This window comes from Pleurodeles waltl, chromosome 4_1 (assembly GCF_031143425.1).
Source record: "Pleurodeles waltl isolate 20211129_DDA chromosome 4_1, aPleWal1.hap1.20221129, whole genome shotgun sequence".
Taxonomy (NCBI): Eukaryota; Metazoa; Chordata; class Amphibia; order Caudata; family Salamandridae; genus Pleurodeles; species Pleurodeles waltl.
Window position 1 is genome coordinate 331,464,327 of NC_090442.1, and position 27,628 is coordinate 331,491,954.

The 27,628-nt window shown below is 46.0% G+C and overlaps 1 pseudogene; it reads left to right on the forward strand.

The window, feature by feature from the left end:
- The first annotated feature begins 688 nt into the window (after positions 1-688).
- On the forward strand, positions 689-27,628 carry LOC138287153 (valacyclovir hydrolase-like; annotated as a pseudogene).

A 27,628-nucleotide genomic window follows, 5' to 3' on the forward strand; every position in this document is an offset into this window, starting at 1 on the left:
AATTTCGTCTCAGAAACGTAGAACAGGTAGGGAAGAGATAACGTGAGTATCTCTTACTAGAGTCTTATGGTAGAAAATGCATTTGTTTAAGGAGTAAATTGTATAGCCAGATGCTTGATAAGGAGTGATGCTAGGATTCCCATTGTTTTTTGGGAAGTGAAATAATATAAGATGGATTTCTCAACGATGCTGATTTGGTTTTGTTAATTAGCAAGAGAGTTTTCCAAGGAACGTGCCTAAAATTCAAGGTTTATCATCCTACTGGCGAACTTATGCCTTTTTACTATCTGCAAGTGGAAAGAGAACAGCAATAACTACAGAATAAATGACATAAAGGAGATAGATTGAGTGTTAAAATATATAGGTCATTAATATCGACATACTCATGGATCAGCTCCGGGGTAATCAATTACCACCTCATTGTCAAGGTAAATATATAAATGAAGCATAGGTTTACTTTTCGTAATTCTGCAGCTAACTCTCTTGACGATATTATTATAGACTTATACAAAGACAAGAAGGTATTAATTTCTAAAGAGTGATTGAAATCACGAAAGGGGTGGGTTGCCTCACTTAATTTAATTTAAGGGTTTGGCTCAAAAGGATTTTGATTTTTGATCACTTTTCTCTGGAGCTAACTAAGCGCGTTGCCTTTCGTCAATAACCCTTGGACTTCATCAAAGTGATCATGGCCCATTGGAGGGAAGTGACCCCTCAACACTGCCTTTCTCGGCTGATTAACACTGTGACACAGATTTCAATCAAGCCATCTGTTTCTTATTGCTCGCCTGTGACCTCTGCAAAAGTTGAAGTGAATGCCAGGACATGAATGCTCTCTCACTCAACCTCAGACAGGCCGCATCACTGAAGCAATTCAGGAAGGAGCTCAAGACCTGTCTATTCGAGTGATCAGCACGCCCACAACAGCTCCTTGAGACCCCGTGGATGATAAGCCACTCTCTACAAATATTGATTGGTGTCAATCTACACTGTCAGCTCACAGAGCAAGGAAATCAAGGCATCCTTCTACTTCTGGGGTTTATTGGCAGTGGACAGAAAGATTTTGGCCCACAGCTCAAGTCTTTGAATAAAGCACTGTTCACAGTGGTGGTCTTTGATCCAAAAAAGTTCCATCCCTCCCAGCAGGCATTTTCCACCAGATTTCTGTGAAAGAGATGCAGACGGTGTGCTAGTTCTGATGCAGGCTTTGTACTTCAAGAAGTTTTCATTTCTTGGGTGGAGTAATGGGGGCATATCAGCCATGATAACAGCTACAAAATACCCTGGTCTTGTCCATAAATTGGTTGTTGGTGGCGAGGGTAAATTTCCTATGTCACAGAAAATGACTTAAAGCTTATAGAAACTACATTAGACATTTCTAAGTGGAGTGAAAATGCAAGGAAGTTATGGAGGAAATTTACAGCAGAGAGTACTTGGTTAAATGTATTGACACAGTTGTGAAAATAATTTTTTAGTTTACTAGGAATTTCAGTGGTAACATTTGCCGTCATTTGCTGCCGCTTATCAAGTGCCCGATATTAATCCTGCATCGCCAGAAGGATGCTATGATCCAATGTTCCCAACCAGAATTTATTGACCAGCAGATTAAAGATTCAAAGTTGCATGTGATGCCAGAGGATGAACACAATCTACATTTGGTCTTCCTAGAAGAATTCAGTAAAATAATTGTGGACTTTTTAATGCAAACACAAGTTCAGGAACTTCCAACCCAGAAGTGTAATTGTAAACATTTTAAAAATATATTCATTTGTGTTAGACCCGACAACCTTAGGGTGACCATCCCCCAACTTTTTGCCTGCTTCCCTCCATTTTTCTGACCCTGTAGTTGCTGGTTTTAGGACTCTGAGCACTCTACCAGTGATGTCCAGTGCTAAAGTGCATATGCTCTCTCCCCTAAACATGGTAACTTTGGTTCCTACCCAATTGGCATATTAAATTTACCTGTAAGTCCCTAGTAAAGTGCACTACATGTGCCCAGTGCCTGTAAATGAAATGCTACTAGTGGATCTGCAGCACTGATTGTGTCACCCACATAAGTAGCCCTTTAACCATGTCTCAGGCCTGCCAAGCTTTAAACTCCCCTTTTTCTACATCTAAATCACCCCTAAGATAGGCCCTATTTTAACCTATAAGGCAGGGTGCTATGTAGGTAAAAGGCAGGACATGTACTTATGTGTTTTACATGTCCTGGTAGTGAAAAACTCATAAACTTGTTTTCCACTACTGTGAGGCCTGCCCTCAAACAAATGACTGATAACCCCCCACAGGGACCCTGGCATACAGGACTGGGCTGAAAGGGGAACTTGTGCACTTCAAAACCACACTTTGAAGTTTCCCCCACTTCAAAGGCATTTTGGGGTATATAAACTGGGTCTCTGACACTACCGAATCAGACACTTCTGGACCTACACCTGCACTCTGTCAGAGAAACTGCCTGGCTGCCCAAAGGACTCATCTGGACTGCTTTGCTGAGAAGGGCTACTGCCCTGCTTGTTGCCCTCCTTCCCTGCAGGCCTTTAACTCTGCTGGAAGGACTCTGCCTTCCTCCTGAAGTGCTCTCCAAGGGCTTGGATTGAGTTTGCCTCCTGTTCCTGAAGTCTCACGGCCAACAAAGACTTCATCTCTTCAAGAAAATCCTAGTGCATTGAAAATCAATGCAATGCCTACAGAACTCGATGCAATGCCTGCATGCTGCTGGTAAATAGCCGCACCCCTGACTGGAACAATGCAGCAACGACTTCCCAATGAGAAATTTGATGCAGCTCTTGCCGTGTGACATAGAATTAGATGCATCGTCTACCAGATCGACGGAGCGCCTGCTCCTTCTACCAGTGTGCCAAGGATTTTCAACGCATTGTCCCTGGGCGTCAAAATATCCCTGCATCACAGTGAGAAACTACGACTGCGCGCCTGAAAAATTATGCAACTCCTAGGATTATGGACCCTGCTTGTCAAGGGTGTATATCTCTGCCAACTAGAGACCCCAGTTTCTAACAATTTGAAATGCCTCTACTGGGTAGTTCAATTAACCAAAGGTCTGGTTTGCTTGCTCAGTCTATTGTATTATAATCGCAGCCCAATGCAGCCTGTTGATTTTTGAGAGCACATACGCTCTGTTGCTAACAGAGCATGTTTAGCTTTTGGGTGCTGCGTTTAGGATGTTTGTGCCCCATAATAATACTCCACTGCTTAGCAGGGTTCCAGAATGTTCGTGCTGCAGGCAAATTACCAGCCTAGTGTTTTGTGGTACTATTACATTTAGAGATAGATTTACAGCACAACCTATTTCACAGCATACTTACTGTCAGTTCATACCGTTGAAATGTGTTTCTGTGTTCTCTGATACATGGTTTGGTAGGACTTACAGGGTAGTTGCAGCAGAGACAGGGTCCTAGGCAGTGGCTGTACTCTCAAGGAGCATAACAAATTAATGTCAAGCTTTCATGTAAATAGAAGGTAAAATAACACCTTATGAAAGAAGCAATATCTGCCATCGGAGTTCCCCTGACAAATATACTGACCAACTAAATAACAAGCAACAAACTAATGTAAAGTCCCTAAGGTTGGACTCCGTTCCCTCCACAGGGAGGTGTTGTTCCTGAAGATCAGCACTCCAATTTTGTCCGTGTTGAGTTTTAGGCAGTTGTCTTTCACCCAGTCGGTGATGCTCATCATTCACCTTTGGAAGCTGGTCATCGTGGTGGAGGGGTCTTCTGAAAGCGAGAGGATGAGCTGGGTGCTGTTGCCTTAGGATATGATGTTTAGTCCATGGGTTCTGACTGTGCTGGCCAAAAGGTTCTTGTAGATGTTGAAAAGAGTAGGGCTGTGGACGGGCTTTGAGGGACGCCACAGATTATGTTCTTAGATTCCGAGGTGACAGGAGGTAGGTGGATTCTCTGGTTTCTGCTGATGAGGAAAGAGGCAATACATTAGAGGGTGTCTCTTTGAATTCCAATGAGGTAAAGCCTCTTGCTAAGTGTGTGGTGGGATAGGGTGTTGTACGCTGCTGAGAGGCTGAGGAGTATCAGGGCCACGGTCAAGAAAGGTTCTGATGTCATCTGTGGCAGCAATCAGGAGGGATTGGGTGCTAAGGTTGGTGTGGAATCCGGATTGGGAGATGTCCAGAAGATTGTTTCTTTCCAGTGTTCTATGAGTTGGCAGTTAATGGCCTTTTTGTGGACTTTGACAGGAAAAGGGAGTATGGGAGATAGGATGATAGTTATTGAGTTTGCTGGAGCCAGCGGAAGGTTTATTGAGAAGGGCATTGACTTCTTCATGTTTCCATCCTTCTGGAAAAGTGACATGGTGATTGATGCATTTAAGATGGGAGTGAGCTTGTTTCTGATCATCTGGCTCCCGAGCTTGAACATGTGGTGGGGAAAGGAGTCCAAGTGTGCTCCTGAGTGGATAAAGTTCATGATGGCTGAGTTGTTTTGAGTGGTGAGCTGGTCCCAGGTGGTGAGCATGTGGTCAGGATTTGTATCTGTGGGAGCGAGAAGGCTGAGAGTGTCAGCGGAGGTGAGCTGGGGTTTACATTTTTTGTAGATAGTGGAGAGCTTGTCGTGAGAGAAGTCAGCCAGGGTGTCGCAGAGTTCCTGGGAAGGGGTGATTATGTTTTCAGTGGCTAATGGGTTGAAGAACTCTCTGATGACATTTAAGAGTTATTTGCTGTGGTTAGAACTGGCTGTGATGCAGTTGGCAAGGGTGCTCCTTTTCATCTCTTTCAGGAGTTGGAGGTACTAGATGAGTGAGGTCTTGAAGGAAGCATCGTCTGTGGGCTCCTTGCTGATGTGCCATCTCCTTGTGAATCACTTGCAGTTTCATTAGGTCATTCTCACTTCTGTGGTGTACAACCTGGCATGTTTGGAGGATCTCTTGCATTTGGTGAGCTTGAAGGGGGTGATTCCGTCAGTACAATCGCTGATCCATATGCGGAGAAGTTTTTGACAGCCTGTTTTAGGTTGGTTGTGTTGTCAAGGCGGGCGATGTTGAGGGACATTGGTCCACTGGCTCTTTGATACTTTGTTCCGGCTGTGGCATAAGGGGGTGGGGGACTTGGTGGCAGTGGTGGTACCAATGGGTCCTGCTATGGTGAAGTGAACAATTGTGTGGTCTGTCCAGGTAAACTCAGTGACCTGGCTGTACTTGACTCTGTTGCTGGCCGTAAAGTAAGGGTTGAGTGTGTGTCTTCCGATATGAGTGGAGTTGGTGACTAGCTTGGTGAGGCCAATGTTTTTGAGAAGGTTGGCAGTGTTGGTGCCATTAAGGTCATCAAGGTGAAAATTGAGGTCACCGAGGAAGATGTAGAGTTTGGAGTCAATCGCGAGCGATGTGATGAATTTGAGCATGGCGCTGCAGAAGCTGGGGCAAGGTCTTGGGGGTCTGTACATGAGTGTGCCTCTGATGGTGGGTTTGCCATTGCCATAGAGTTAAAATTGAGGTGTTCCATGATCGGGGTGGTGTCCTCAGCGGAGGTGCTGCAGTGGATGATTTCTTTGTGGATGATGGGGATTCCACCCTCGTGTTAGTTGATATGGTCTCGGTGTGCTATTTTGTAGCCATTGGATGTTGCTGAGGCGATGTCGGGTGCAGATGCGGGGTTGAATCAGGTCTTGATGAGGAAGATGACTTTGGTTGTGAGGGAGGTGATGGTGTGCCACATCTCAGTGGCATGCTTGCAGAATGATTGTGCATGGAGCTGGAGACAGCAGAGTTCTCATGAAGCGTTCAGGGTTTGCAAGGTGATGGTTGTCATGTGTGCGGGTTCTCCAGTGTTGCAGGAGAAGAAACAGTGCAGGCAGGAAAAATGTCCTACCGTGGCTTGGGGGGAAGCGTGGCAGAAGTTGTTGTTGCGGAGCCTGAGGTCCAGATCTTGGCTACAGTGTATCTGCAAGTAGCAGAGGGACAGGGTTCCTGTTGATGGGTGTGGTCCAGGTGCGCTTGGGTGCACCAGCGGCATGCGTCTGCTGTGCAGCCATGCTCCGGCCTCCATTAACTAGGTCCTGGGAGAATGAAGGGCCACTGGGTGGCAGGAAGCGGCAAAAACAGCAGGAATAAATAAAGCGGCTAGATTGGCCAGTTCAGGGAAAAACGACAAGTACAGCGATATGGGCAGAGTTAGCAACAATGTATCAACAGAAAAGTTAAGACTAGAAATTGATAATAATGTTTCAACAAAAGCTCTTATTGTTATTCAATAAGATAATGATAAATGATTGAAATGCTGAAGGCTAAACTTTAAACTGTGAAAATAATGGCAAAAGATTAAAGGCTGAGGTAAGGGCTAAAATGGCAGAATGCTGGCTGAGCGTGAAACACAGGAGGGAGCGGCAATGCGGGGAATGCAGATGGCAGCAGTGAGACACAATCTGCAGAGTCAGGAAGGCCTGCTGACTGTACAGTGATGGGGGAGCTGGCTCAAGGACCGTCAAGATATTCAATTTCTGGTAAAAGTTTGAAAACTCTTCTTCAAGAGGACGATAATCCTAAACTAAGCCATGTAAACCATGTAAATGTGTGAGCTTTCGCATATAAACTTGAAGAGCTTAAATGGTCACAAGGCTCATAAGTTGTAACCTCTCTGTGAGATAGCATATAAAGGCTAGATCTATACAGCCGCTTAGTTAAAGATTGCTCAGAAGGTCTCCTCTCGTACTTCCTTTGTATCTATTTTTTTCAGCTTTAGTAATATATGCAGTCACATAATGGGTGGCAGCAGTCAAATTATGAGCAACAAATTGTATATCGATATTAGCATTCCACATATGCAGTACTGTTGAAGTCATTTATCCTCTGTGATGAGTCTCTTCTTTTTAAATTATATGTGTTTTCAGGGGACTTTCTTTTGATTACATGCGTAACAGAAGACATACGATTGTTGACCCTTCCTTTATTTAAAATTGGTCTGGGGAACCCCAAACAACATTTAGGATACTGTTTAGATTTGTTTTTAAATTTCCATAAGCATTATTATCCTCATTTGTGACTTTGAAATTTAATAACTTTTTCAAACAGTTTTTGGTCTGTTTCTTTATTTGGTATGTCACAAGTAACATATTGCTCAATAAACTTAAGAACAGATTCATGTGAGTCATATCCACATTTTTCAATCCATAACAGCATATGAATATGAGGTGCACCTCTTGCTTGGTACTCTTTTCTCCAAAAGAAATCAACACCCTTTCCTAGGAGATTTTTCATTTTCTGTGTTGCGAACTTAAGCATAGTTTGTAATTTGTGATAAAAAAATCTGCAAACGTTTGCAGATCTAAAGAACATAATTCCTCAGATGTTTTAAATGCAGCATCTGTGAGATTGTTAGCTTCTAATAGAAAACTGTATAAATCATCCCATATATATTCTGCACAACTCAAAGTAAGAAACCAGATAGGTGGTCCCAATTTCTTCAACATATATCTTAGTTTTCAACGTGTTCGAAACCAATATTCTTTTGTATCTCGCTGACATGCCAAAATACTTATTAAGTTATATTCCAGGTTTTCGTCATTGCTTTCCACCTTGTTTAGGAAATCTTTGGCTGTGAAGTTATTAAACCCTGTTTGAGATAGCATCACATGTTCAACAGCATAACAAGTGATAGGTTTTATATAAATTGCGCATATGGAAGCATAGTTCCATTGTTAAACAGGATATTTAGTAGTTTTCATCTGAAAATCCTGTTTTGAATAGTCTGCTACATTTTTTGCTTATTTTTCTAACTGTACCACACACCCATGCATAACTTCATAGCAACATCCTTCATTATTTACAGATAGGACCCAATTTGTGTATGTACAGTAAGCCTCTACCTGAAAGTATGGTTCAGTACTGGACGTGGGTCTTTATCATCCTCCAAATATATTTGAAAAGTTTAACTGATTCATTTTTTCCCCTAAAGTATATAATTTATCTATATCTATTTTTCAACTGTTTACATATAATATTTCTAATGCATTACCTTCTTGTACAACTGTACAACAGAAAATAGTCCTCCTATTTGTTTTTGAAGGTGAGTTTTCTAGACATGTTAGCAGTTGTAGGAACCTTTTTTACATGCATAACAATATTATGAGTAAAAACTGCTTTCTCAGTTTGCAAACGTACTAAAACCCATACTATGTTTCTTTTTGGAATACCCACTATTTTCCTTTGTAGCTGTGGGTAGGTTTTCTCTAATCTGTTTGGAATATATTTTCATTTGTTTCTGGTAATAGTTTGAAGGCATTGTGCTAACTGTAGGTATGTCTGTACATAAAAATATGAAACAAAGCAACAGCACTATTAGTGATGATTAATGTAGAAATCACCCATTAGTTGTACACATAGCAACCAGATGACCCGATTGGTGCTTTTTGTTTCTAGGTGCAAAAAAAAAAAAAAAATCTTTAAAAATTCATATCTCCGGTTCCCCTTATGTGATTTTATTCCCTGCCACTGACACTGACACTTAGGGCCTTATTTTGACTTTGGCAGTCAGGTAGGTTGCTGCCAGGCCCATTATGAGTTTCCCGCTGGGTAAAATGACACCAATTCCTCATTAAAATAATACAACTTTATTTGTATTTACCTTAAGTACTAGTAAATGATATGACTGTTTTCCTAATAATATAAAAGTGTCAGCGGGTTGAAACTGAGCGGGAAACAGCCTACAGCATTGTCTCCGGCTCATAACAGACATTGTGAAGGTGCTGGCCAGGAGGGCCCATGCACTGCCCATGCCAATTGCATGGACAGTACAAGGGCCCCCTGGGGCATCCTGCACCCCGTCTCCACCAGCTTTTTCATGGCGGTGTTACTGCCATGAAATCGCTGGTGGAGAAGAAGGTCGTAATCCCCAGGGCAGTGCTGCTTGCAGTGTTGCCCTGGCAAATTAGGACCGCTAGCACCGCCAGACCATTGTGTGGTCATAATCTGCCAGTGCTGGCAGTCCGACAGAGGCACTACTGCTCCAGTCATATTATGGCACTTGAACCGCCGCAACCCTTGTGGTCATTAGACCGCTAGGGTTGTAATGAGACCCATAATCTTAACAGGGTTACATGAAAATCCTGCTGTTGTAAATTTTGTTCAGAACCCAAGACTGAGGAGTAGGATCTCAGCTCAGCTCATTAAAAAAAAAAGATGGTAGGTATGTGTCAGGTTGTGAAATGAAAAGAAGAATATCCCCAGCGTATGCAGTATACTTGAAATGAGTATCTTTAACTTGAAATTCATGTAACGTGTCAGAAGTTTTAAGCTGATGGAGGAAGGGTTCTAGTGCTAATATGAAAAATATGGGTGACAAGGGGGTGACAAGGGGCATCCCTGTCTGTACCTCTCTTAAGATGAAAGTATGGTGATTGGATTCCATTAACCATTACTGTAGAACGCAGTGAAGAATGCAATAAGGAGATCAATTGTAAGAATTTAGGGCCAAATCCATGCCATTTTAAGGATTTCATAAGGAATTGCTAATTAACTCTATCAAATGCCTTTTTTGCATCTAAAGTGAGTGCCGCTAGAGGAAATGTAAGAAGACACGTGAACAGTCTGCAATGTTCCTATTTTTGACAAAGCCAGACTGTTCTTAAGAAATGAGATCAGGTACTATATCAATTAGTCGAAGTGCAAGGGCTTTTGCACAGATTTTACAGTCGGTGTTGATCAAAGACACAGGACGATAATTTTTACATAAGGTCAAATCACGATCCTGTTTTGGAATAATACAAATTATTGTTTCTGAGAAGGAACCAGTGGAGGGATTAATAGAAAGGGAGTAATTAATAAGTTTAAAAAGTTGAGGGAATAAAATCTGAGAAAACTGAAGATAAAATTCAATTGTAAAACCATCTGGGCCAGGTGCTTTACCTTTTAATAAGCATTTAACCGCTGTTTGAAGTTCATCTAAAGTGAACACAGCTTCTAGTAATGACATATCAGAATTGATGGGATTACAAATTTGAAGGTTGACAAAGTAAGAATCTATTAGGGCTTCTGAAGGGTCATAAAGTGTTTTGTAATACTGTGCAAAACAATCTGTTATATCGGCGTCACAAAGTAATTGGGTGCCCGCAGAGTTAGCGATGGTCCTTTTAATATTTTTGTCTTTTTCTTCCTTTCAAATAATTAGCAGGTAATGCACCAGCCTTATTTTTACCACCGTAATAGCGAGTGTTAACTCTAAGAGCGTACTGCATGCTTTTTCAGTTGACATCCTTGTCGCAGTCATCATTTTCTAAATCTTCCTTATTATTTTTGAAGGATTGCGATTTTGTAAGTTAACTATTGTAGTAATTATATTTTGCAGGAAAGCAACAATATCAGAACCTTCTGAATTTTCTGGTATGCCATAAAGCCTAAGATCGTTCCTGCGATTCCTGTTTTCCAATATCTTCTGTTTTCTTCTGATTTCTTGAGCTGTGATATTTCTTTTAAGAGATGAGTCATATTAGGCAGGGACTCCTCAACGTCCCTGACTCTTTGCTCAAAAGCTGAAATTCATTGATCATAAGAGGACCATTTTTCTTCAATACGCTGAATTGAGGCATTTGTTTCAGCAACAAATGGCTTTAAGGCTCTAATCTCTTCCATGACATTCTCCTAAGTAAAAGGAGAAGGAGACTTGGAGGCACAGTCTATATCCTTGTTGGGACGTTTCACTGACCCAGGCATTTTCTTGGAAATGGCCCCTGTCATAGGTGACGGTGAGGCCTCCTTCCATCCGCAGTCTCCCTCCATTATAGCTGTAAGATAGTTTTGGCAAATGTCCTTTTGATGATGAGGTTTCCTGATAGTAGGCTTGACAACAATGGACGGTGAATTAAATCTATATTTCAGATTATGCGGTTTGCCCATGAGGAGCGAGGATGTTTATATCTCCTGTAAGTTGAGGCATAATTTTTCCTCCTAAATAAACAGGATTGGTGACACAATTGAAAAGAAGAGGAATGTAAAAAATTAGTATGTCACCTTAAGCTCCTCTGCAGCAACATGCAAAAGAAAATTAACTGCTTACGCCAGGCATTAACCATTGCCAACCATTGCCAAAGAAATCATGAAAGTATCTATTGCCGTTTACGTGATACTTCAGGAGGATTCCTCATTCCAGCAATCACTTGAGATGAGTTTTATTAAAGAATTTCCCTCATAAATTACTATCTGAAGTAGGGAATTATTTAAAAAAAACTCTGTAAGTCCAAGAAATAGCAAAAGAGCGCATGCAATGAGGGTTATCTTAAATTACTCATATAACAATAACTGAGGTATCAAAATTTTACCTCAGAATATTGAAGAATTCAAAATGGTGGCCATAGTGATGTTGAGATAAAAGAGTAAAGGAATTCTCCTCCTTAATATTGAAATAAATACATGAAAAAGACTTGGGGCAAAAGCGCTGTACTTCCAACGTGTGCTCATATGCTTCGTCTGACAAAATGAAGTCAGAGGAAGCTGCCCTGTCGTCTGATTTTCAGAGCCGCCCGCTAGCTCCGGAGTTAAGCGGCCATCATGTGTGGCGTCCACGCACACTCTCCCACTTATGGGTTATAAATCGGCCCTGGCTTATTTTAGTAGACCAAATATGAACCAGTGAAGTAACAAGAAATTTTTAACCACCTGACCATGAGCACAGAAAAAGGTGGGTGCAAGCAATTATTAGAGCTGATAGCATTGACACTTTATCACAGTGAAGACATCTTGGGCAGTGTGATAGCAATCCTTTTCACAGTGGCATACCCAGAATACTTACATGAATTGTACGCATAGGCCCTCATTACTACCCTGGCTGTCATAAGACCGCCAGGGTCGCTGTGCCGGTCGGACCGCCGCCAATGCCAATCCACTTTTCCTCCACAGGACGGTGTGGCGGTGCTGGCATTGTCCTAATCCCAGCCCAGTGGGAGTTGGGGGTTCCCTCAAACTGATTTGTAGAGACCACAGGGAAGGCTATAACTGTTAACATAACCATACCACAGGGTGGCCACAGGGAGCTCTGACCAGGGGAAGAGAGAGGTTCTGGAATGTTGGATTCAGGTAGAGAGAGGCACTGTGGGATAATTTACAGTAAAACACAGAGGACGTACTGCATAATTGGGTTGGTTCTCCCCTTGGACCTTTTCCCCATTGGTTAGGGAGTGGCCAGGAGTATGTCTACCCACAGGCTGACACTAGGCATAAATGTGGCATCCCCAGTACCCTCCCCAGAACACTCCTGAACTGGGGGAGGGGCTCAGAATAAGGATCACCCTGTTGTCTGAAGAACCCAGAGGAAGACTGGACCTGCTTGCCTTGAAACCTGGACTCAGAAGTGATTTAAAGGGTCAGGTGGCAGACTTTCTGTTTCAGGTACAGGGACTCAATAAACTTCCAATGGCCTTTCCATGCAACTGCCCAGCTGGCCTGAATATATGTACAAGGGAGCTATGGAGAGATCAAGTGCAATTTTGCTGGGTGGTAATGTGGGAATCCAAGGATGAGGTTATGGGAGGGGTGTGGCAAAAAAGCCTATCGCACTGGGTGCCACCAGCTCTAAAGGCTGTGATGATGGGTATCTGCAAGGTGAAGTAATAGTGTTTTGTTTTTTGTTTTTTTCAGTGTCTTCAGAGAACCTGCTGATGGATGGAAGAAGCAAAGGTGAGGTGACTGACATTTACTGTTGCACACATCACACATACACACACACACACACACACACACACTAGCGATTTTGTCACCATATCTGTCATTTACGTAGGCTAGCGTTTTAGAGAGACAGTTCAGCCAGTAGCAGAAATGGCATCTCATTGGATGACTGCTGCTGAAGCTGTAACTCGGGGTATGGCGGACAGCTCTGAGGCAGGATCAGAGACTGAGACAATAGATACTGGGACAGCATCTGAGGGAGAGCACAATGGAGCAGAATCTGCTAGTGATTTTTCAGTCGGCGGAGTCCCATCCGATAACACCTCCTCCAGTTATTCTGAGGGAGACGATGAGGACAGTCATGCTGTCCCTTCGCAAGAACAGTCTGTGCAGCGGGACAACATCGGGTTAGCCTAAACCAGAAAACAGGTGCATGCGGCGGCAAGCACAGACAGAGTGCTCTCTTGGCAGCCACCCAATTTAGGTCTGCCCCAAATTCCACCTTTTACTGGTGACTCTGTATGTAAAGTAGATACAGCCAACTTTTTGCCAATTAACTATGTCCATCTCTTTTTCAATGTTGACGTCCTTCAGCAAATTGTGCAGCAAATAAATTTGCATTCTGAACAATTTATGGGGGAGCATGGAGGCACTCTAGGGCCCGTTCTAGGGCAAGCCAGGGGACTCCCACTTCGCTGTTGGAGTTGAAGATAGTTTTGGGCCTTATGCTCAAAATGGGGTTAGTGCAGAAACCCATCTTGCAGTCCTGCTGGACAACTCACACAGTTTAGGTAACCCCCATTGTCACACAGGGCCATGACAGGGGAGGGCCCAAATCATATTGTGGAGACATCAAAATTATCTATAATCAAAACAACCTGTTTTTGTAAGGTGGGCACCTGCGTTTTGGGACCTGGGCTCAGCGGCCATATAGGGAAACCTACAAAACCCAAACATTTCTGAAACCTAGATACACGGGGAAGTACACAGAGGTGTGGTTTATGTGGATTCCACAAAGTTTCTTATCCAGAATACCCTGCAAAGGAGAAACATTGAATAAAAATGTTTTTTCCTCGCATTTCTGTCAAGCAAACTACAGAAATATACAGGGATCCCCAAAATTCCTACCACCTGGTGTTTCCCCACTTGTCCTGATAAAAACGCTACCCCACTTGTGTGCCTGTTCCTAGTGTATGCATCAGGAGTGGATCACCCCAGGGTCAACATTAGTCCTCATGAAGGACTACCATTCCTTTGATCCATTCCTGTCATGGGCAGTAAGCCCAGGCACACCAGTGGAGTAGTGTTTTTATCTGGGCAAGTTGGGGAACACTGGGTGGTAAGCAGTTTTTGGATCCCTGCATATTCTTATAGTTTACGTCATAGAAATGCAGGGAAATTTAGGCCCTCATTATGACATTGTTGGTAAATCCTACTTACCGCCATGCTGACTGCTGTCAACATACCGCAGCGGATATCCGCTAACTATATTTTGACACAAACACACCAATCCGTCACTATTCAGCCACACACACAAATCCGCCAGTCCAAAGGTCAGTGATAAACTGGTAGTATCAAAACGCACACCATTATGCCCACAGCTTTATGACCCACGAATCACCACGGCGGACATTCAATGGAAGTAAACCATTGGCGGTACATACCGCTGTGCTCAAAATACACACACACAAACAAAACAATACCACATTGGCCAATTCAAACTACACACACCTGACACCCATACACACACCACACTCACACACACCACACCCACACCACTATAAAACACACACCCACACTACCCACAACCATTTACGAATACCAATAATTGCCAGAAGAGAGAGACAGCAAGAGCACTCACATTACCAGAGCCACATACCACCATCACCTATACACCACCCACGCCCCTTACATCACACACCCCAACACATCACCCTACACATCCTCACACACACCACTCACACTACACCCATGGCACCACAACGACACCCCAGATTCTCTGAGGAGGAGCTAACGGTCATGGTGGAAGAAATCATCCAGGTAGAGCCACAGCTATTTGGATCACTGGTGTAGCAGATATCCATTGCCAGGAAGATGGAGCTATGGCGGAGAATCGTGGACAGGGTCAACGCGATGGGACAGCACTCCAGAACAAGGAATGACATCAGGAAGAGGTGGAACGACCTACGGGGGAAGGTATGTTCCATTGCAGCAAGATCCCCACCTCCTCTCCCACAACTAACAACATGGGAGGAACAAGTCTTGGTAATCATGCATCCTGAGAGTCTGGCAGGAGTAGCAGGAGGACTGGACGCTGTAAAGTCAACACTCAATTGCTATCAGCCCCCCCACCTGCATGCCATCACCTACCCCCACCCTTACCCTCACTCCCATCACTCCACCACCTCCCACACATCCCACGATCGCAACCCACTCATCCCAATGCCAAGTCCTGCATGCCATACCAATGCATGGACATCACCCACAGACCTGCATGGACACCCATCACTACAGCATGCACACTAGAGACAATCAGCTAGCCCACCAAATAAAAACTCACACAAGGCAAAGCTGCCAGGGCAATAACAACCATAGACGGCAACCCACCCATGCACAAGATGTCATACACAGAAACAATAACACTGCATTAACATCCCCACAGGTACCCCAGCCAATGTCACCAGACAAGAGGTGCCAGCAACATCCAGCCCTCCCACAGAAGAGGCCCACAGTGATGACAGCAGCTCTGGTCACCTGGATCTGGATTGACCAACCTGGCCCATCAGGGACCTCCGGACAGTGGGTTACCCAGGCACAGTCTTACACCACCACAGAGCCTCACCCCTCAGGAAACACCACCACAGCACCCGCGGCCCATACCTCTGTCCCCAGGACACGTCAATCAGCAATGTGTCCACCACCACAGGGACCCAAGAGTACACCACAAACCCAGGATAATCAGAGACCTGAGGTCAGTGGCAGTGGGTACACTGTTTAGGGGACTGAGGCACAGGACAACAGGGAAGCTGGAAGGACTGCTGTGCGCCTGGATGGGCCCAGAGAACCGACTCTCCAGGGGGCACTCACAGCGATCCTGGAAGCATACCAACATTCCTAGGATATGCTGGGCCAGATCCTGGACAAGATACAGAAGAACATGCGGCTGCAGGAGGGACAGTACCTGGAGATCATACTGGCCAACAGTATGAGGGAGGCAGTGGCACAACAGCAGGCCCCTGACACTAGCCAGACTCTTGAACAGCCTTCCACCTCCGCTGCCACTAATGGACAGGAGGCCCCACCACAGGACCAACAGGACACCAGCACCCCTCCCCCTGCAGAAGGAGAACCACCACGCAAACGTTCCCTACAATCCAGGCAGAAGCCAGAGACTATTGCCAAGACACCGCCAGGAAATGAGACTCTCCTGATTTTCACCCTTGTGTCCCACTCTGTCACCCTGTCCACCTTGAACTGCCATTGCTCCCCTTTCCATGCCCCCTTGGACAATGCACCTCTGCTACAAATAGACTGGACTCTAACATGGACTTTCCTCCATCATCACCCCAGCCCATTGCACTTCCCCCTTTTCTTCAGAGCACTGCAATAAACACACTTTGAAAAAATACAAGTATGGAGTATGTCAAATGTTTTCAAAATGTATTCATTAAACAAGGTTCAAAAATTGCAATTCAACTGTACACTAATGTTTACATAGGAAAGACCTGTAGTTGGTGGCAGTGAACACACCAGGAGCAATATTGGGGCACCAACATCTGCAAAAAGAGATCCCAAAGGGTACAGTGAGTGAGCATAGAAGTAGGAATTCACAGCCTGCCAGTGACAATGTCACACATCAAACTGTCATTGAAATGTGAAATAACACTGTCTTACCTGTGTGTCATTGGAAGTATTGACTAATGACTGCACTTCTGTTGTCCTCATCCTCATCCTCTACCTCCTCATCTTCACTGTCCACTGGGTCCACTGCTACCACACGGCCATCTCCAGCCTCCTCCTCCTCCAGAAAAGGCACATGGCGTCGCAAGGCATGGTTGTGCAACATACAGCATGCCACGATGATCTGGCAGACCTTCTTGGGGGAATAGCACAGGGATCCACTTGTTAGATGGAGGCACCGAAACCTGGCCTCTAGGAGGCCGAAGGTACGTTCAATAATCTTTCTTGTTCGCCCATGTGCCTCATTGTAACGTTCCTCTGCCCTTGTCCTGGGATTTCTCACAGGGGTCAGTAGCCATGACAGGTTGGGGTAACCAGAGTCACCTGCAAATATCGATGGACAACTGAGAGCCACACACTATGCCATATGGCCCACACCATACCCATACACCAACATCCACTGGGTGGGAACCAGGGCTCACCTATTAGCCACACCCTGTGCCTCTGGAGTTGGGCCATCACACTTGGGATGCTGCTATTCCTCAGGATAAAAGCATCATGCACCAAGCCTGGATACTTAGCATTGACATGGGAGATGTACTGGTCCGCAAACACACCATCTACACATTCATCGAGTGATAACTGTTACGATTTCTGAAGACCTGTTCATTTTGCCGGGGGAGGGGTGATAGATGCAATATGTGTCCCATCAATCACACCAATGATGTTGGGGATATGTCCCATTGCATAGAAGTCAGCCTTCACGGTGGCCAAATCCTCCACCTAGGGGAAAACGATGTAGCTGCACATGTGTTTAATCAGGGCAGACAACACTCTGGTCAGCACCATTGAGAACATTGGCTGTGAAATTCCTGCTGCCATATCCACTGTCACTTGGAAAGAACCTGTTGCCAAAAAATGGAGCACTGATAGCACTTGCACAAGAGGGGGGATCCCAGTGGGGTGATGGATAGCAGATATCAGCTCAGGCTCTAATTGGGCACACAGCTCTGTTATTGTGGCCCTGTCAAGTCTGTAGGCGAGGATAATGTGCCTGTCCTCCATTGTTGCCAAGTCCACAAGGGGTCTGTACACGGGAAGATGTCTCCATCTCCTATTCATCGGCAGCACTTGCAATCTTACAGGCAAAAGAGTGAGAAGCTGGTCATTATCTGCACATTGTAATCATTACAGTTCAATACATATTGTGGTTGTTACAATATTTTGATGGCATATGTCCAGAATGTGAAATTGTGAACTGTGACGCAGTTAGGATCCATGGCCTCCCCCCCCTGAAATGGCGTCCGCCTGTCCAGTATGGAGGGACAGGTGGAAATGAGGTAATTCCGCTGACATTGTGCGCCGTTGCGGGAGGCGGTCGGGAACTGCTGTGCAACTCCTCATTGGTTATCATTGGGCCCTATGGGGTACAGTGGCCAATGGTTATGTACGCCGGCAGTGACGGTACGCACCGCCACGGACGTGACTGCCCTTTTCTATCTGTTCACTCACTTGCTACCTGACATTCAACAGGAGAGGACCTACACTGCATGTGCTGCTGTGACCTGTGTCTGGAACTTACCACGTGTGACTGGAGAAAGGGCCCCTGCCTTCACCTCGACGGAGTTGGAGCGATTACTGGATAGGGTCCTACCCCAGTACCGACTGCTGTAAGGGCCTTCAGATCAACAGGTGAGTACACTATGAGTACGATGCATCGGGCATGAATGAATGGAGTGCTGTCTGTGAAGGCCTCGTGTTTGGGGGGATTGGTGGATGGGCCCTGGGCAGCATGCAGCATGTATGCTGGGCCATGTCTGTGCTAATGGGGATGGGAAGGGGCATGGTGGGCCATGAGTGTAACAGACAGGACCGTCTGATTAATACCTTTCCCTGTGTGTATTTCTCTGCAGGTCAGTGCCCATCAAAAGAAGGGTATATGGTGTGCCATCGCCATGGACGTGTGGACCCTGGGGGTCTACAGGAGACGGAGCACCCACTGTCGGAAACGGTGGGAGGACCTGAGACGCTGGCCATGGAAGACGGCGAAGGCCCAGCTGGGGATGGCCTCCCAACGAGGAAGGGGTGCCATTCAAACCCTGACCCCCTGATGGCCTGCATACTGGCGGTGGCCTATCCGAAGCTGGATGGGCGCTTGGGGGCATCACAGCAGCAACAAGGGGGTGAGTACCGTGCCCTTCATTACTACCTACTCCTGGTGGGGTGGTCTCTGGGTGGGGGATGTGGGCCTGTGGGTGCCCCTAGGCCAGGCCTGACATTGCAGAGTAGGTCCCATGTTGAGCACGGTTCTGATGTGAAATTCCTCCAAACTAGCTAGTAGGCATCCACTACTGGGCAGGGCTGTGTGGGTCTCAGGTATGCTGCAGTTGGTGGTATGTGTCCCTACCCATGGCCTGGTGACTAGCATTGTAACTGGTAGTGCATTGCCTAGTGCGTAGGGCTGTTCCCTGTGTGTGAGTGTGTTGCATATGCCAACGGTGGTGTTGGTGCCGCCACTGACCAAGTGTGTCCTTTGTCTCTACCCCCTTTTTGTTTTGTCATCCTGTCCTTATGTACATTAGCATCATCTGGCAGAGGAGCAGAGGCACCGGCGACAGAGGGAGCTGCATCCCACAGGACCCAGGAGGCCGAGTCCACCGACGGTGAGGGCACCAGTGGGACGGAGGGTGAGGGGAGCACCACGGCGGAGACTGGAGGGGAAAGTTTGGACACGGATACCTCCTCCGATGGAAGCTCCCTGGTGGTGGCGGACACCTCTGTGACCACCCCAGCTACAGGTACAGCCACCACCCCGTACCAGCACCTCCCAACCAGCAACTCCTCAGCAAGTTTACCGTGCCCCCTCATCTAGGAGGGTAGGCATCTCCTTCACCCCAGGCACCTTAGGCCCTGCCCCAGTTAGCCCTGCTGCCCTGAGTGAGGAGGCTATTGACTTCCTGAGATCCATCTCTGTTGGGAAATCAACCATTGTGAATGCCATCCAGGGGCTGGCAGCCCGAATCCAACAGGCCAATGCATTTCTGGAGGGCATTCACACTGGCTTGGCAGCGCAACAGAGATCAATCCAGGCTCTGGCCTCCTCTCTGATGGCAGCCATTGTCCCTGTTTCTACCCCCCTTCAACTTCCTCTACCCATTCTTATTCCCCTCAACCCCAACGTATCCCAAACACACAGGCAGACCAGCATGCACACAGGACAACACATAAGAGTGGACATGGCACTCACACAAACACCATCCAGATGCAGACGTACCAACATATACCTTCCCACTGTGGCCTCCTCCTCGTCCACCTCCCTCCTAGTTGCATCTCTACTCACACCTGCATGCACTACATCCTCATCCACTAACACCATCACCAGCACACCTATCAGAACACACACCTCACTGGCAGTCACCACCCCCACATCCATGCACACGTCCCCTATGTCCTATCCCACTGTGTCTGTGCCCCCTCCTCCGAAAGTACACAAATGCAAGCACTCAGACACCCAACAGCCATCCACCTCACAACAGCATCCAGCCCATGCACCTGCACCCAAACACAGCAGACTGACACCTCCTACAACCACTCCCTCTTCCTCCACTCCCAAACCATCTCCCTCTTCCCGCACCAATGTCTCTAAGAAGCTTTTCCTCTCCACCATTGACCTCTTCCCTACCCCCCTGTCCTTTACGTCAGGCCAGGGTGGTCAAAGCCCAGGCAAGCTCCTCAGTCACCCAGTCCACGGGCACAGTAGTGTCCCCAGCAACTCCAGGGGGAAAGGATCCCGGCCACCAGCCAGCCAGACGGAAAGGATGCCTGCCCCAAGTGCTGCAAGGAAGGGCAAGGAGCCAGCCCCAGCTGCTGCCAAAAGGGGCAAGGAGCCATCCCCATCTGCTGGCAGGAAGGGCAAGGGGCCTGGTGCTGGGACTCAGTCAGAGAGCCCACCACCAACCATGGTGGTGCAGCCGTCCGAGGCTGCAGGGGGTGGGCTGGAGCTTTCCCCCACCACCACCAGCAGCAGCAGCACCAGTGGGCAGCCGTCTGAGGCTGCAGGGGATGGGCTGGAGCCTCCCCCCGACCACCACCAGCTCCGCTAGCAGCACCACCACCAGCACCAGTGGGCAGCCGTCCAAGGCTGCAGGGGTTGGGCTGGAGCTTCCCCCCACCGCCACCAGTAGCAGCAGCACCAGTGGGCAGTCGTCCGAGGCTGCAGGGGATGGGCTGGAGCCTCCCCCCACCACCAGCAGCAGCACCACCACCACTGCCACCACTGAACAGCCGTCACTGCCGGCGGACATTCTGTAGACCTACATTGATGGGCTGTTGTGCGGCCTGCCCCCTACAAATCCAGTGGGTATGACACCCACCTGAGAGACTGTGACCATGCACTCACCAAGATCTGCATCACAGGGCACGATGCCCCCTCCAAAAGCAGTGGAGATGCCGTCCACTCACCCCATCCTCCCCAGGATGAAGCTCACTGGGCACGATGCCCCCTCCAGAACCAGTGGAGATGACATTCACTCACACCATCCTCCCCAGGATGAAGCTCACTGGGCACGATGAGGATGAATTTCACTGGGCACGATGCCCCCTCCAGGGCCAGTGGGGTATTCACCCACTTGAGAGACTGTTGTCTTGCACTCCCCAGGACCAAGCACAGGGCACGTTGGCCCCTCCTGAGCATGTGAGCAAGTCACCCACTTGAGGGACTGTGGCCTTGCACTCCCCAGGACCAAGCACAGGGCATGTTGCCCACTCCATGACCAGTGGTGTTGCCTGCCTATTTTCAACCTGATGCCCCTGCAGTGTTCTCTCTGTGTTGTTGCAGGAGTAAAGTGGGACCTTGGACTTTGTAATGTGGCCCTGTGGCCCACAAACATTGAGGACTGGGCAGTGTCCCTACATTTGTAAATATGTATATACTTTTTGATTTGGATGCACGTATTGCTACTATTTGATCTTATTACACTATTTTTAATCTATTGTAGTTGTCCTTGCATTATTCCTGAAGGGTATGGGGTAAACATGTTATGTTGCTGCATCTGCTTGTGTGTATGGTGTTGGGGTGGGGGCATTGCATGTGTGTGTCACTCTGTTTTTCCTCCTCCCCTCCCCTGTGTGCTAGGCGGCTGTACTCACCATCGTCGTCTTCGCCGTCGTTGGTGTTTGTAGTGGAGCAGCATGTAGATGATCATGGGGAAGACATGCAGCTCGGGCTCCATGGCGGCGTGGTTCGTCCCTGAGTCTCCACAGGTGAGTCCTTTAAATTCTGAGCTCTGTTTCTGCCAGGCTTTTGATGTCGTTGGTACTGCCCCGGAAAAGGTGGCAGATTGGACTGTCAATACAGTGGGGGGAACATTGTCTTCCACCTGGCTGTAGGCAGTTACCACCGTAGTGTCTGTTGTTTCTGCCCTGGCGGTCGGTGTGTTAAAATGGCTGTCTGTCTGAGCTGTTTCCGCCATGGTTATAATTTTGCACTATTTACCGCCAGCCTGTTGGCGGTATTACTGCCATTTTATCACCAACCGCCAGGGTTGTAATGACCCCCATAGTGTTTTTATTCAATGGTTTACCTTTGCAGGGAAATCTTTGGGAAATCCTCACAAATTGTACCTCCCTGGACTCCCCTTGATGTCTACTTTTCAGAAATGTCTGGGTTTGATAGGTTTCCCTAAATGGTTCCCGATCCCAGAACAAATTAGTACACTCCCCTTAGTTATCATTATTGCCACAATACATTTTGAGACCTTCCCTGTCGCGGGTACACAAGTGAGGTAAAGTTTTTATCATGGGGACCTGGGGGAATGCTGGGTAGGAGGACGTTTGTGTCTCCCCTCAAATTCCTGAACTTTCTATCACCAAAATGTGAGGAAAAAGTATTTTTTCAGCCACATTTTTAGGTTTGCAAAGTATTCTGTGTGACAGAACGTGGTGAGAGCCCCACAAGTCACCCCATTCTAGAATTCCCTAGGTGTCTAGTTTTGAAACATTTATAGGTTTCCCTATATGCCGGCTGAGCTAGAGCCCAAAATCCACAGCTAGGCACTTTGCAAAAAACGTGTCCATTTTCATTAGAAACATTTGATGTGTCCACATTGTGTTTTTGGGGCATTTCCTATTGTGGGAACTAGGCCTACTCACACAAGTAAGGTACCATTTTTCTCAGGAGACATGGGAGAATACTGGGTGGAAGGAAGTTTGTGACTCCCATCTGATTCCAGAACTTTGAATTATTGAAATGTGAGGAGAAAGTGTTTTTTAGACAAATATTGAGGTTTGCAAAGGATTCTGGGTGACAGAACCTGGTGAAAGCCCCACAAGTCACCCCATCCTGGATTCTCCTAGGTGTCTAATTTTGAGAAACGTGTGGGTCTGGTAGGTTTCCCTAAGTGCCGGCTGAGTTGGAGACTAAAATCCACAGCTAGGCACTTTGCAAAAAACACGTCTGTTTTCATTAGAAAAATGTGATGTGTCCACGTTGTGGTTTGGGGATTTCCTGTTGCGGGCACTAGGTCTACTCATACAAGTGAGGTACCATATGTATCAGGAGACTTGGGGGAATGCTGGGTGGAAGGACGTTTGTGGCTCCCCTAAGATTTCAGAACTTTGCAGCCCCGAAATGTGAGGGAAAAGTGTTTGTTCAGCCCACTTTTGAGGTTTGCAAAGGATTCTGGTTGACAACCCAGTGAGAGCTCCACAATTCACCCCATCCTGGATTCCCCCAGGTGTCTACATTCCAAAAATGCACATGTTTGTTAGGTTATGTTTGCTATGTTTAGATTGAATAATGTATTGTGACATCTACCTTATTCATGCAATGCTATTGGACACAATAGGTTGTGTCTGGATTTAATGATATATTGTGACATCTACCATATTCATGCAATGTGTATTGGACATACTATGAAAATATTTAATATCTCATTTGTTTCTCGTTTCTTGTGGATATACTCATAATATGTAATGTATCATCTGGGTAAATATTTGTACTATGCCTTGCTCAAGGCATGTGCATAAAGATGTCTTGAGTGGTCAGTGGGTGTTGGTGTTGGTCCTAGCACCGCTGACCACAAGGTCCTATGGGGAGGTCTTGATCAGAACTTCTGTCTTGTCAGAATTGAGTTTCAGTCAGTTTGCTCTCATCCAGTCTGCTACCATGGTCATGCAGTTGGATCTGGAGGTGGTTGTCTTATCCGTCACAGAGAGGATGAGTTGGGGGTTATCAGCATATGAGATGATGGTGATGTTTTGGGATTTGATGATGTTGGCTAGTGGGGTCATAAAGACAATGAACAGAGTATGGTTAAAGGATGATCCCTGGGGGACTCCACAAATCAGTTTCTTGTTTTTTTCACATTTATCATGAAGTTGAGTTACTATGACCCAGTGCCCGTGGCACTATCATCCACAGTCAAATTTGTTTTCTGTTTAATGTCACACTACCAAATTTCCAGCTGAACAAATATCATGTTTTATCATCTCGAAACGTTGTTGACACTCACCCCACATAAAATTGCTTCCCTTCCTGAGCAGTATCCTGAGCCTTTCAGCCTTATTAGCTAGATTCAATACAAACTTGCCGTAATATTCTGTAAGTCTAAGAATTGATCTCAACTGATCTTTATCACCTGGCGAAGGTGTAAGGCTTATGGCTTTCCACAAATCCGACTTAGGCTTGACATCCCTTTCAGACAAGGTGTATCCTAAGTATTCCACTTCATTAATTAAAAATCTAACTTTTTCCTTGCAAAGGTTAAGTCCAGCATTGCACAATCTTTCCAAGGCTTGTTGAAGGATTATGTTATGGTCTTCAATGGTTTTGCCAAACACCAATGTATATCTTTTTACTTCTACATTGTACAATCAATTGATTAATTCCTCCATCATATTCCCAAATTGACTTTTAACAGATAAGTCATGCAACCTATCAATAAATTCATTAACTGACCCACCTTCTATTGGAGATTCTGTGTAATTTTGTTTTACCTACACATAATAATGGTTGTTTGTTAGGCGAACGTACTTTCAAGTCTTTTCTTTGCTTCTTTGTTCACATCACTAATTAGTCATGACTAGTAGGTAAATAATTAAATGTTTGTTGTCCTTCTTATTTTTCTAAAGTACTCAGAGGTATAGTTTTTTTGTTTTATACTGGGTCGAAAATCTTGACCATCCAGAGCCTCCAGGCAGTTATCAAATATATCTATCCGCTCCTCCCATTCCATTGATAGCTATCCAGGTTGTGCTTAAAGATGGATGGGGATACCACAGAAGAAGAAGAAGACTCTATACTGCCAAAATGAATATCAGACCCAAGAAGGAACAATTATTGCAAAAAGAAACAAATAAACAGTTAGGCCACAAATGTCTTTTTTTTTTAGAAAGACATCCACATCCTCATGTATAGTCTTTAGAAACTAAGACATATCCATTTTCCAACGTTAATTACTCTAATGCAGATGCAGCATGTCTAACGAAATAAATTTGAACTTCAGACGATCCTGTGGTACTTTGCTAGAAGATCCTACGGAAGTAGAGAACACCAGGAAGTAAATATGACTTGTAGATGAAAAATAAGAGCAGGGTCTTATCTCGAGCGCAGATTATCTATAAGATGCACAAAAGCACAAGGAAATGCTCGGGGACAGTGTATGTTATGAGTCATCATAGGAGCACAGGGAGACACTCAGTGCTACCACTGAGAGTCAAGTGCTAAAGGGGTAGTACTCAGCCCAGTTACTTAGGATCCAAAGTAGGCTGGGCCCCAGGACATTAGGAATGTTGGCACGAAAAAGCCCTCCACATAGTGCACACCTGCCTTGAGTGCCCAACTGTAAGTATGTCTGGATCCCAAATGCAGAATTGTTATTATTATACGCAAGCATGGATCATGCATGTGCACCATGACATAGACCTATCTCACAGACTGCAGTCTTGTTGGACCAGGAGTGGTGCCGGAAGCCCAAACCTCATAATGGTTAAAGGCCACTGCCTTTACCAGGAGTTGAGCAGCACGAGCGCTGTGGTGGCAGCATGCAGTGTAGTGATCGGTAGAAGTGAAAAGGTCCTTTTTATCTGTGTCACTGGAGTGCGTCCTATGGGCTCACTCATTTAGAGTTCCATGTCTGTGTGCTTAACTCACCCTTCACCTACATTGGCTTGGTGTGCAGTGCTTGTATGTTATATGCATATGTTAGGTTTATGTGTGCCTGTGAGAGACACAAAACATGAAGGATGTAGTGCTGTGCAGTGTGTCCATGTAAAATGCATGTGTTGGGTGTGTGTAGGCCTGTGCGTGGTACGATACATGAAGGGTGTTCAGTAATTGTATATTGAAAACAATTGCTGGGTGTATGAGTGCCTGTGAGTGGCACAATATCTAAAAGACGCAGTGCTGGTGAATTCATATGCTGTGTATATGTGTGTGTGTGTGTGTGCGCGTGTATGTGTGTGTTTGTGTGCCTGTAAAAGGCACAATAAAATTACAACTCTGAATTCCATTTTAGGAAGCCCGGGGCTACATTGTGAAACATGAGGAGAGAAGTAAAATGGAATCCTCCAGACATATGTGTGTTTTGCTGCATTTTTGCAAGCTGGGTGGGACACACTGGAAAAGAGAGGCTCAGGCTCTCCAAGTACACTTCTAATGAGTACTCTTTAATTCAGAGAGAGGTCATAAGGAAGGTGCTGGGCACATCCAAGGAAGGACGTGGGGATGATAAGAGAACCGTGAAGATTAGGCCTAAGGCCCTGGCCTTACCTTTTGATACACATATCAGTGTGGCTGGCATCCAGTATGAACTCTAGTTGCTCCCATGGCCTGTGTTTTGGGCCTTTGGAGACAGTCCTGTTGTGACAGGCTGCTTTCTGGAGGAAGAGAGGTAGAGGAGTGGGCACTTCAAAAGGAAGCCGACCCCTAACATAAACTTCAAAGGCTCAGACTCTAAATCACATTTAGGGCCTGATTACAACTTTGGAGGAGGTGTTAATCCGTCCCAAAAGTGACGGTAAAGTGACGGATTTACCACCCGTCCATTATATCCTATGGAACTCGTAATACGGCTGGTGGTATATCCGTCACATTTGGGATGGATTAACACCTCCTCCAAAGTTGTAATCAGGCCCTTAGTGCCTAACAATGGACTATAAGAAGGGGAGCTCGAGACCACAAAATTGTCAATTGTTAAGCAGCCAGTCGGGTTGTGTGAGGAGGGGAAGCTCTGCAAGACTGCTGCATGTGGGCAGGATGGGGGCTAAGGCCTTCTACTTTCCCAGCTAGGTGAGGGGACATCACCAAGGCAACTCATGATCCCCTGCCCTGGGGCCTGGAGCATCAGCACCTGTCTGCTTGCCAAGACCAGTGTGCCCAGTGAGGAAGAGGAGAGTGTTAGAGGAAGCAAGGCGTGGGGAATCCTGTCGAGTGGACTCTTTCTGAGGTGTGAGGAGATGGTTGCTGCACTGATCGGGACGTTGACCATGCAGGAAATAGTTGCCGATACTCATATGTGTCAGAATCTCATCTGGATTATCGATAGGAGCAAGATGAGGTTACAATGCAAGCTATCAATCTCCCCAACGACCGAGATGAACCAACAGAGGTTAAATTCAACCCTGACTGATAGGGAAGAGAAGAGAGAAGAGAGAATGTCCACTGATAAGTGAGCTGCAGGAGGTGCATCTATCAAGACCCATCTAAGATTCCCCTTGTTGCTAGTAAAATTGAAAAGTGCATCACAGAAACTACCTATGATGTATCTCCAATCCTTCCTGCTAGGTATTCATAGAAAATAATAACCCAATACCTGTATGAATCCTCTCTTCCGTCTTAGTGTTGAAATAACAAGGTCAACTGGTAATACCACATATCTAAAGGTAAAAGAGATACTGGTGGGTAGGAGTCAAGTGACAGTAATGTACTTTCTAAGTTATCAAGTTTTCTATTTCAGGAACGTCTAAAGAGATTTCCTCGAGATCGAGGGGAGTGCTGGAGAATCCACCAGAGAATTGGCCTCTGAAAAACACCACAATGGAAACCCAGCCTAAAGAGAAGAGCCGACGGAGGGCACCACGATCAGTGAGGAAAAAAATGGAAGAGAAGTGA